The sequence below is a fragment of the Elaeis guineensis genome, chromosome 14 (assembly GCF_000442705.2).
Source record: "Elaeis guineensis isolate ETL-2024a chromosome 14, EG11, whole genome shotgun sequence".
In the NCBI taxonomy this organism is placed as follows: Eukaryota; Viridiplantae; Streptophyta; class Magnoliopsida; order Arecales; family Arecaceae; genus Elaeis; species Elaeis guineensis.
In genome coordinates this window covers 66,465,352-66,474,710 of record NC_026006.2, presented here as the reverse complement: position 1 = coordinate 66,474,710, position 9,359 = coordinate 66,465,352, and positions in this window count along the sequence as shown.

Here is a 9,359-nt window from a genome sequence, read left to right as displayed (position 1 = left end):
GGCCAACCCCATCCCCAGCTGTCCTCGGTTCCTAGGATGGGTTGTTGGATTGGGCCCAGCCACAATCCAATCATTGTATTATAAGAATATGTGTTCATTACAAGCCTTAATTTCATGGTTCGAAGCCTGAGGTAATTCGTTTTTAAGCAATGGCACTTGCCATAAGAACGCACGGGGGTAGGTTTTATCTCGTGGTAACATTGTAAATCTTTTTGCCCAATCATTTCTATGCGAAGGCAGCACCAATTAGCTGTGATATAACAGCTCACAATGGGAGAGCCTACGTTCCTCTACTATTTCTCTAGTTTTTTTTTTTTTTTCCTTTTTTTTTTTTTTTGAGAAATAGATGGTTCCTTTCAAACCTTCCTGTTGGGTATAAAATAACTCCAATCGAAGTTCATAAGAGGCCAACCTTCTCAGGACTCTTCCAGTTTCCGACCTTATGCGGCGTCTTTCTGAACTCCCCCGGCCATCCGAGCTTACACAGTACCATCCGGACTCCTCCAGCAGTCGGCCTTCCACAGTGTCCTCCAGATTCCTCCAACGGACGAACTCCTATCGTACCATCCGGACTTCTCCAATAATGAGCTCCTTCATTCGTCTATCGGACTGCTCAAAATGCTCTCTGGGCTTCACTATCAGCCGATTTTCTACAGTGATCGACTACTCTCCGAATCTCTTCCAGACTTCCTTCTGTCACGATCGGCTTTACTCCGAGCTTCTTCCGGACTTCGTTAATGTCCGAGCTTCTCCAACAGCAGGACTTCTACAATAACTGAACTTCATCCAAATTTCTGCAGCGGTCGATCACTTTTCGAATTTCATCCGAGTTCCTACAAGAACCGGATTCCGTCCGAACTTCTACAGTGGCTGGATTCTGAACGAACTTCTACAACGGATGGGCTCCAACAGTCGGATTTCTACTCCGAACTCCTATTGCAAGAAGACTTCATCCGAGCTTCTACGGTAAGCGGCCTCCTTCCGGACTCTTACAAGAACCGGACTCCATCCAAACTTCTACAGTGGTTGGATTTCGAACGAACTTCTACAACGGACGGAATTTCTACAGTGACCGACTGTCTCCGGTGTCTTCCATACCTCTCCAGCCATCAACCTTCAACAGCGCCAACCGACCTTCCACAGAGCCATCCGATCTCCTCCAACGGACGAACTTCCACAACGTCTTCCGAATTTCGCTATCAGTCGATCTTCTGTCGGATTTCTCATACAACCGGATCTCTCCAGCGAATAATCTTCAGACAAGCTTCTACACCGGACAAATTTCAGACGGACTTCTCTAGCAATCGGACTCCCGTCGGACTTTTCTCCAACAGAAAGTTTTCATCCGGGCTTCTACAGCGGATGACTTCCGTTTGCAGCATCGACGCGTAAGGCACCCAACAACAGTTGACCTATCAGCAACCTCGAAAACATCTGAGCTTCTCTTAAATTACTGAGACAGAGAGCTATTCCACTCCACCAGACGTCCCAACCGAGCTTCAGCCATCCGGTCCGAATTTTTCGGCAAATCGCGACAACGGACATCACTCCACCTTCCGTAACAAACTCCACGTGGCCCCACCACTTTCTGACAAGTCGCGACAACGAACACCACTACTCTCCATAACAAACTCCACGTGGCCCTACCACTCTCTGGCAAGTCACGACAACGGACACCACTACTCTTCGTAACAAACTCCACATGGCCTCGGACGGCCCACTACCAGGCAGTTGCGGACGTCGCTGTCAATCGGTTACGCTCTCCAGTCTATAAAAGAGATCCCCCAGATACGTTCTTCTCTAAGCTCTAAACTTGATCTCAAAACTCTGCCAAAATCCCATTCGAGTGCTCCATTTCTGTTGAAGCAGAGTACTGACTAGAACGTCGGAGGATTTTGTCGGAGCACCCCCAACTCCGGTTTAGACTTTCTTTATAGGTTCCAACGACGGCCGCGATCTCCTCGACTCCAGCTTCTCCGGCATCAGCAGAATTCTGTACCAACACTTCTCATGCATGGATATCACCTGATGTACCTTTGTAATCATTTGAGAGCAGCGAGCATTATAGCTAAATTCCTACTAATATGTTTACCCTAACTTAAACGCAAAAAAAAAAAAAAACATCCTTGCTTCCTCATTGCCCCACTCATATCCTAGCTGAGTTTTTTCTCATTGATATGGTACAATAAATAAGATATGATTCATCAAGATCGGCATGCTTCATTAGTGGTCAATAGAAGCTGTCTTTCTTGGAGCATTCTTTATGAGACAAGTTGATCAGACATTTTTGAATCTATTGGAGGACACTCTGATAACAAGAACCAAGCCTTCACCAGTTGTAAACACGTCCCAGTTATCATATTTGACTTTGACCAAGCCCTCGTTAAATTAGCTCTCCTGGATCCTATGATGGCTTGTTCTACGCAGCATTATGCGCCATCTATGTCACCAAGTATTTTGTTATGTAACTAATACAAAGCCAAGTCCTCTCCAGTTGATTTTTTTTAGCATGAGAAGTTTCATCTTGAATCATCGGCCGATGTAAATTGCAAAAGGCTAATAATCAGATGAGATAAGATGGATATTACTTAAGATCCTACTTGATGATATTCAACTTAACATAGATGATATTTGTGATGTACATTGGATGAATTCAATTCGAACTATAATTTGGAGATTATCTGCACTTATTATCCGTTTATCAATTTAAATTTTATTTTATTTTTTAATATTTATGATATATTTTGATTACTAAAACTAAAAACCAAAAATTTATTATATTTGATGATACCTGGATGCCTCAATCATATTATATCGATTGAGATATTAAAATAGTTTGATTGTATTATGATCCATACTTATTATTTGTTTATCAATTTTAATTTTATTTTATTTTTTAATATTTATGATATATTTTAATTATTAATATTAAAAATTAAAAATTTATTATATTTGATGATATCGGATACCTCAATCCTATTAATATCTGTTGGGATATACCGACCCCGACCGACTCCGACCGACCGACTCCGACGGACGACTCCGACGGACGACTCCGACTGGCCGACCGACCGACCGACCGACCGACCGACCGACCGACCGACCGACCGACCGACCGACTGGCCGACCGACCAGGAAGTCTGATGGCCGACTCTCGCAACATGCTCGGCTGACCATCGGAGGGGCCCGAATCTCCACCCAGCGCCACACAGCTGGCCACCGACCTAGGGTCGGTCGACTCCTCCGATCGCCGTATAGCCGCCAGAGCCTGTCAGCCCTGACAGCGACATGCGGCACTACCACCTAAGGGCATTATCCCGCCTAGGGCATTGTCAACCCTAGCGATTTGACAGTCCCACGGTGATGTGACACTTTCACGGTGACTCTGACAGTCTACAGTGAGTTGACAATTCCTCAATTGTCCGCGCCATTAATGACGGCGCCATACCACGCTCCACTATAAATATCGGGGAAGGCAACAGTGCAGGGACACCCCCTGGGAAACCACAGGCTTGCTCCCCCTCTCTCTCTCTCTCTCTCTCGATTGAGCTCTCTGTCTTCATTTCACTGTTGCCCAGTCACCTCTCTGACTTGACCGTCGGAGGGTCCCCGCCGGAGCCGCCTCCGGTCAGTGTGGACTTCCCCTTTTTGCAGGCGCACGTTCCCCGACGATCGGACGACGAGGCGATTGGCCGCAACAGATTGGCGCGCCAGGTAGGGGGGAAAAAATGATGACAAAGACAAGAGCCCAACGATCGAGGATCACCGGGTCGGTGAGGCGCTCTTTCCGCCAGGAAGAGGACTCCCCGCCACCCTCAGCGGCGGAGCCCAGCTCTCCACACCCCGCGGTGACCACGGAGGCGCAGATCGCGGCCATCGTACGGCAGATGACCGTGCTGACGGATGTGGTCAAGAGCCTCCAGCAACAACCGGCGGCCCATCCGATGCCCTCAAGGAGCAGCCGCCGACGCCCGCGCCGATCCCCGTCGCCTCCGCGCGAGCGCCCGCAACAGCGCTCCCACGGAGAAGAGGAGGGGCGGCCACGGCGCGATGCCCGATAGTCCCAGCAGCTCTCTCCTTCCCTGCTGGAGCGGGCGAGGAAGGAGAAGCGACCGCGAACGCCGTCCGCCTCTCTCTCGGACTCTTCTGGAGACTCCACTCTTGGGGTCTCCCAGCACCGACGGATAGACGACTACGAACGCAGGTTCGAAAAAATCGACTGTCGGCTCGCGCAGTTGCAGGTGGACGGGCAGAAGTCTTCAAACGAAGTCGACTTCCAGACCGCCCAACCTCTCTCCCGACTCATCCTCGACGAACCGATCCCCAGTCGGTTCAAGATGCCGCACGTGGAGTCTTACGACGGCTCCACCGACCCAATCGACCATCTGGAAAGCTACAAAGCTCTCATGACGATTCAAGGGGCAACCGACGCTCTCCTTTGCATCGGCTTCCCCGCCACGCTCCGCAAAGCTGCCAGGGCCTGGTACTCTGATCTTCGATCAGAAAGTATCCACTCCTTCGGGCAGCTCGAGCATTCCTTCGTGGTCCATTTCAGCACCAGTCGAAAGCCGCCACGAACCTCGGACAGTCTTTTCTCCCTCAAGCAGAGAGAAAATGAGACTCTACGACACTTCGTGACGCGATTCAATGCGGCCACGCTTGAGGTCCGGGACCTCAATGGAGACATGGCCATCTCGGCCATGAAACGGGGGCTAAGGACATCTCGGTTCACCTACTCCCTGGACAAAACCCTCCCCCGAACATACGCCGAACTGCTGGAGCGCGCGTACAAGTACATGCGCGCGGACGAAGGAGCTTCCGACCGGCGCCTGACTTAAGGCACGGGCCGAAAAGAAAAATGGAAGAAAGGTCGGGCCCATACTGAACCCAGCAGGCCCTCCACCGATAGATGGGTCTTGCCCAGACAATGGAGTCCGAGACCGACGCATCGCAGGTATGACTCCTACGCCCCTCTCCCCGCTCCTCGTGCGCAGATCCTGATAGAGATCGAAGGAGCGGAGAATCTACGACGGCCTCGGCCTCTGAAGGCAAAAGGCCCCGACCAACATGACTCGATCATCGATCGTCGAACCGACGGCCTCGGTCTCTGAAGGCAAAAGGCCCCGACCAACACGGCCGATCGTCGATCGCCGAATCAACGGCTCGATCACCGATCGCCGAACCGACGGCCTCGACCTCTGAAGGCAAAAGGCCCCGACCAACATGACTCGATCCTCGAACCGACGGCCTCGGCCTCTGAAGGCAAAAGGCCCCGACCAACACGGTCGATCGTCGATCGCCGAATCAACGGCTCGATCACCGATCGTCGAACCGACGGCCTCGACCTCTGAAGGCAAAAGGCCCTGACCAACATGACTCGATCATCGATCGTCGAACCGACGGCCTCGGCCTCTGAAAGCAAAAGGCCCTGACCAACATGGCCGATCGTCGATCGCCGAATCAACGGCTCGATCACCGATCGCCGAAATCGACGGCCTCAGCCTTTGAAGGCAAAAGGCCCCGACCAACATGGCTCGATTGTCGATCGCCGAATCAATGGCTCGATCATCAATCATCGAAATCGACATCCTCAGCCTTTGAAGGCAAAAGGCCCCGACCAACACGACCGATCGTCGATCGCCGAATCAACGGCTCGATCACCGATCGCCGAACCGACGGCCTCGGCCTCTGAAGGCAAAAGGCCCCGACCAACATGACTCGATCATCGATCGTCGAACCGATGGCCTCGGCCTCTGAAGGCAAAAGGCCCCGACCAACACGGCCGATCGTCGATCGCCGAATCAACGGCTCGATCACCGATCGCCGAACCGACGGCCTCGGCCTCTGAAGGCAAAAGGCCCCGACCAACATGACTCGATCATCGATCGTCGAACCGACGGCCTCGGCCTCTGAAGGCAAAAGACCCCGACCAACACGGTCGATCGTCGATCGCCGAATCAATGGCTCGATCACCGATCGCCGAACCGACGGCCTCGACCTCTGAAGGCAAAAGGCCCCGACCAACATGACTCGATCATCGATCATCAAACCGACGGCCTCGGCCTCTAAAGGCAAAAGGCCCCGACCAACACGGCCGATCGTCGATCGCCGAATCAACAGCTCGATCACCGATCGCCGAACCGACGGCCTCAGCCTCTGAAGGCAAAAGGCCCCGACCAACATGACTCGATCATCGATCGTCGAACCGACGGCCTCGGCCTCTGAAGGCAAAAGGCCCCGACCAACATGGCCGATCGTCGATCGTCGAATCAACGGCTCGATCATCGATCGCCGAAATCGACGGCCTCAACCTTTGAAGGCAAAAGGCCCCGACCAACATAGCTCGATTATCGATCGCCGAATCAACGGCTCGATCACCGATCGCCGAAATCGACGGCCTCAGCCTTTGAAGGCAAAAGGCCCCGACCAACATGGCTCGATTGTCGATCGCCGAATCAACGGCTCGATCACCGATCGCCGAATCAACGGCTCGATCACCGATCATCGAAATCGACGGCCTCAGCCTTTGAAGGTAAAAGGCCCCGACCAACATGGCTCGATTGTCGATCGCCGAATCAACGGCTCGATCATCGATCGCCGAATCAACGGCTCGATCACCGATCACCGAAATCGACGGCCTCAGCCTTTGAAGGCAAAAGGCCCCGACCAACATGGCTCGATTGCCGATCACCGAATCTATGACTCTGTCGTCGGCCTGATCGATGAATCACCGAACCAATGGCTCAATCTACATCTCGATCGTCGAGGACATATCGGATTCTACGACGGAGATCGAAGGAGCGAAATATCTACGACGGCCCCCACCTCTAAAGGCAAAGGGCTTCGACTAATGCGGCTGGCTAACTTGCCGACTTAGCTTCGACTAAGAAGGGCAAAACGCCAAGACGACCGCAGTCGTATTTGCGACATACCGATCTGGTCACGACCGATCGAAGGATATTCGGCTTGCCACCGTTTATCATACATCCCGACGCATACGTCCAACCAAGGGCTGGACAATGGATATTCGACTTGCCATCGTTATCCTATCCGAATACGTCGGATGCTACTCGACTATCAGATTCTGCGGAATGATCGTGTCGACGAACAACGTTCGGAGGTTGGCCAACCTCTGACCCGACGTGCATGCTCGACCTACAGTCGGGACGACCAATATTGGATCGTTCGTTGATGTGATCGCCAGAGTCGGGGCAAGAAAAGACGAAAAACCACTCCTTTCGTCCGAAGCCGTCGCCCACGTGTTCACGCGAGCCAACACGACATCGGGCTCAGGAGTGGGGGGGCAACTGTTGGGATATACCGACCCCGACCGACCGACTCCGACGGACGACACCGACTGGCCGACCGACCGACCGACCGACTAGCCGATCGATCGACCGACCGACCGACCGACTGGCCGACCGACCGACCGACCGACTGGCCGACCGACCAGGAAGTCTGATGGCCGACTCTCGCAACATGCCCGGCTGACCATCGGAGGGGCCCGAATCTCCACCCGGCGCCACACAGCTGGCCACCGACCTAGGGTCGGTCGACTCCTCCGATCACCGTATAGCTGCCAGAGCCTGTCAGCCCTGACAGCGACATGCGGCACTGCCACCTAAGGGCATTATCCCTCCTAGGGCATTGTCAACCCTAGCGATTTGACAGCCCCACGGCGATGTGACACTTTCACGGCGACTCTGACAGTCTACAGTGAGTTGACAATTCCTCAATTGTCCGCGCCATTAATGACGGCGCCATACCACGCTCCACTATAAATATTGGGGAAGGCAACAGTGCAGGGACACCCCCTGGGAAACCATAGGCTTGCTCCCCCTCTCTCTCTCTCTCGATTGAGCTTTCTGTCTTCATTTCACTGTTGCCCAGTCACCTCTCTGACTTGACCGTTGGAGGGTCCCCGTCGGAGCCGCCTCCGGTCAGTGTGGACTTCTCTTTTTTGCAGGTGCACGTTCTCCAACGATCGGATGATGAGACGATTGGCCGCAACAATATCGGTCGAGATCTGAGAATATCTTGATTGTATTAATCTTTTGCCTGCCTTCCATCACGGCAAAGATAAATCAATTTTCTAAGCCATGTGAACATCAATTGCCATCACAAAATTGTAGTCAAGATGTCAGCTATGAAAGAGACGTGAAACTTTTACCAAAAAAGCAAAAAGACACAAAACTTGTTTAATTTGGGAGGTGACTTTCTCAAATGGACAAAGAATCATCTACGACTCAAGCTACAGGAATATTGTTCCTTTTAAAATCTATTTGGATTTTTTCATAAGATTGATCTAAAAATCTTACAAAATTTATAGATTGAACTAATACAATCAGTAACATCGATTGATATAGATAAAATATCCAAAAATAATTTTAGAATGGCCAACCCCAATACCATAAGAAAAAAAAGCTATTTCTAAGTGTTATGTGAATATAGGCATAATCTAATATGTAGCTTGTAATCTCATTGATGGTCCTAGCTTAATCAATGAATTTTACAAGATTTTTAATTAGAATAACAGTTATCTCTCTAATGTTGTATTTAGTTGGGATCATGAGAGGATAAATGGATGAAATTGAAATGATGGATAGTCTCCATCGATCATTTGATTCAAAAAATTACAGAAAGAATGGAAAAAAAAGATGGATTGTCCATCCATCTTAATCCATCATTTTGCATCTTTTCGAATTGAGAGGATGAAGGAAAGATGGATGGAGCAGTTAGACTTCAATATTAACAAAACTATTCTTCATTAATTTTTTTTGATAAACATATAATACTTCTTTACTTTTTCATTAATATTATTTATATATATTTATATATATACTATTAATTATATATTATTAAATTAAATTTTATTAGTTATTATTTTAATTTTAATATATAATTTCTATAATTATAATTAAATAATTAGATTATTATCTATTTCTCTATTTATATTTATTATTTTTTAATTAACTATTTATATAATATTAATTAACTATTTAAATTAAATAATAAATTAGTTAGTTATTTATATAATTAATTTATTAATAATTAATTTATAAAATTATGTATTAAATTAAATATTTATATAATTTTTAATATGATTATAGATTATAAGTTATATATTGCTTATTTTTTAGTATAAATAAGTATTATAAATTTATAATAAAATTATTTTTATTAAAAAATAATTTTATAAAATATTATAAAAATATCATCTATTTTTTTATATCAAAAAGAGAAAAAAATATTTTTATTTATTTTTTTTATTTTATTAAATATATGAAAGAATAGTTAAAAAAAATTATTCATCTTTTTTTTATTTATTTCTTTTTCTTTCTTTTTTTTTTTCAATTCAT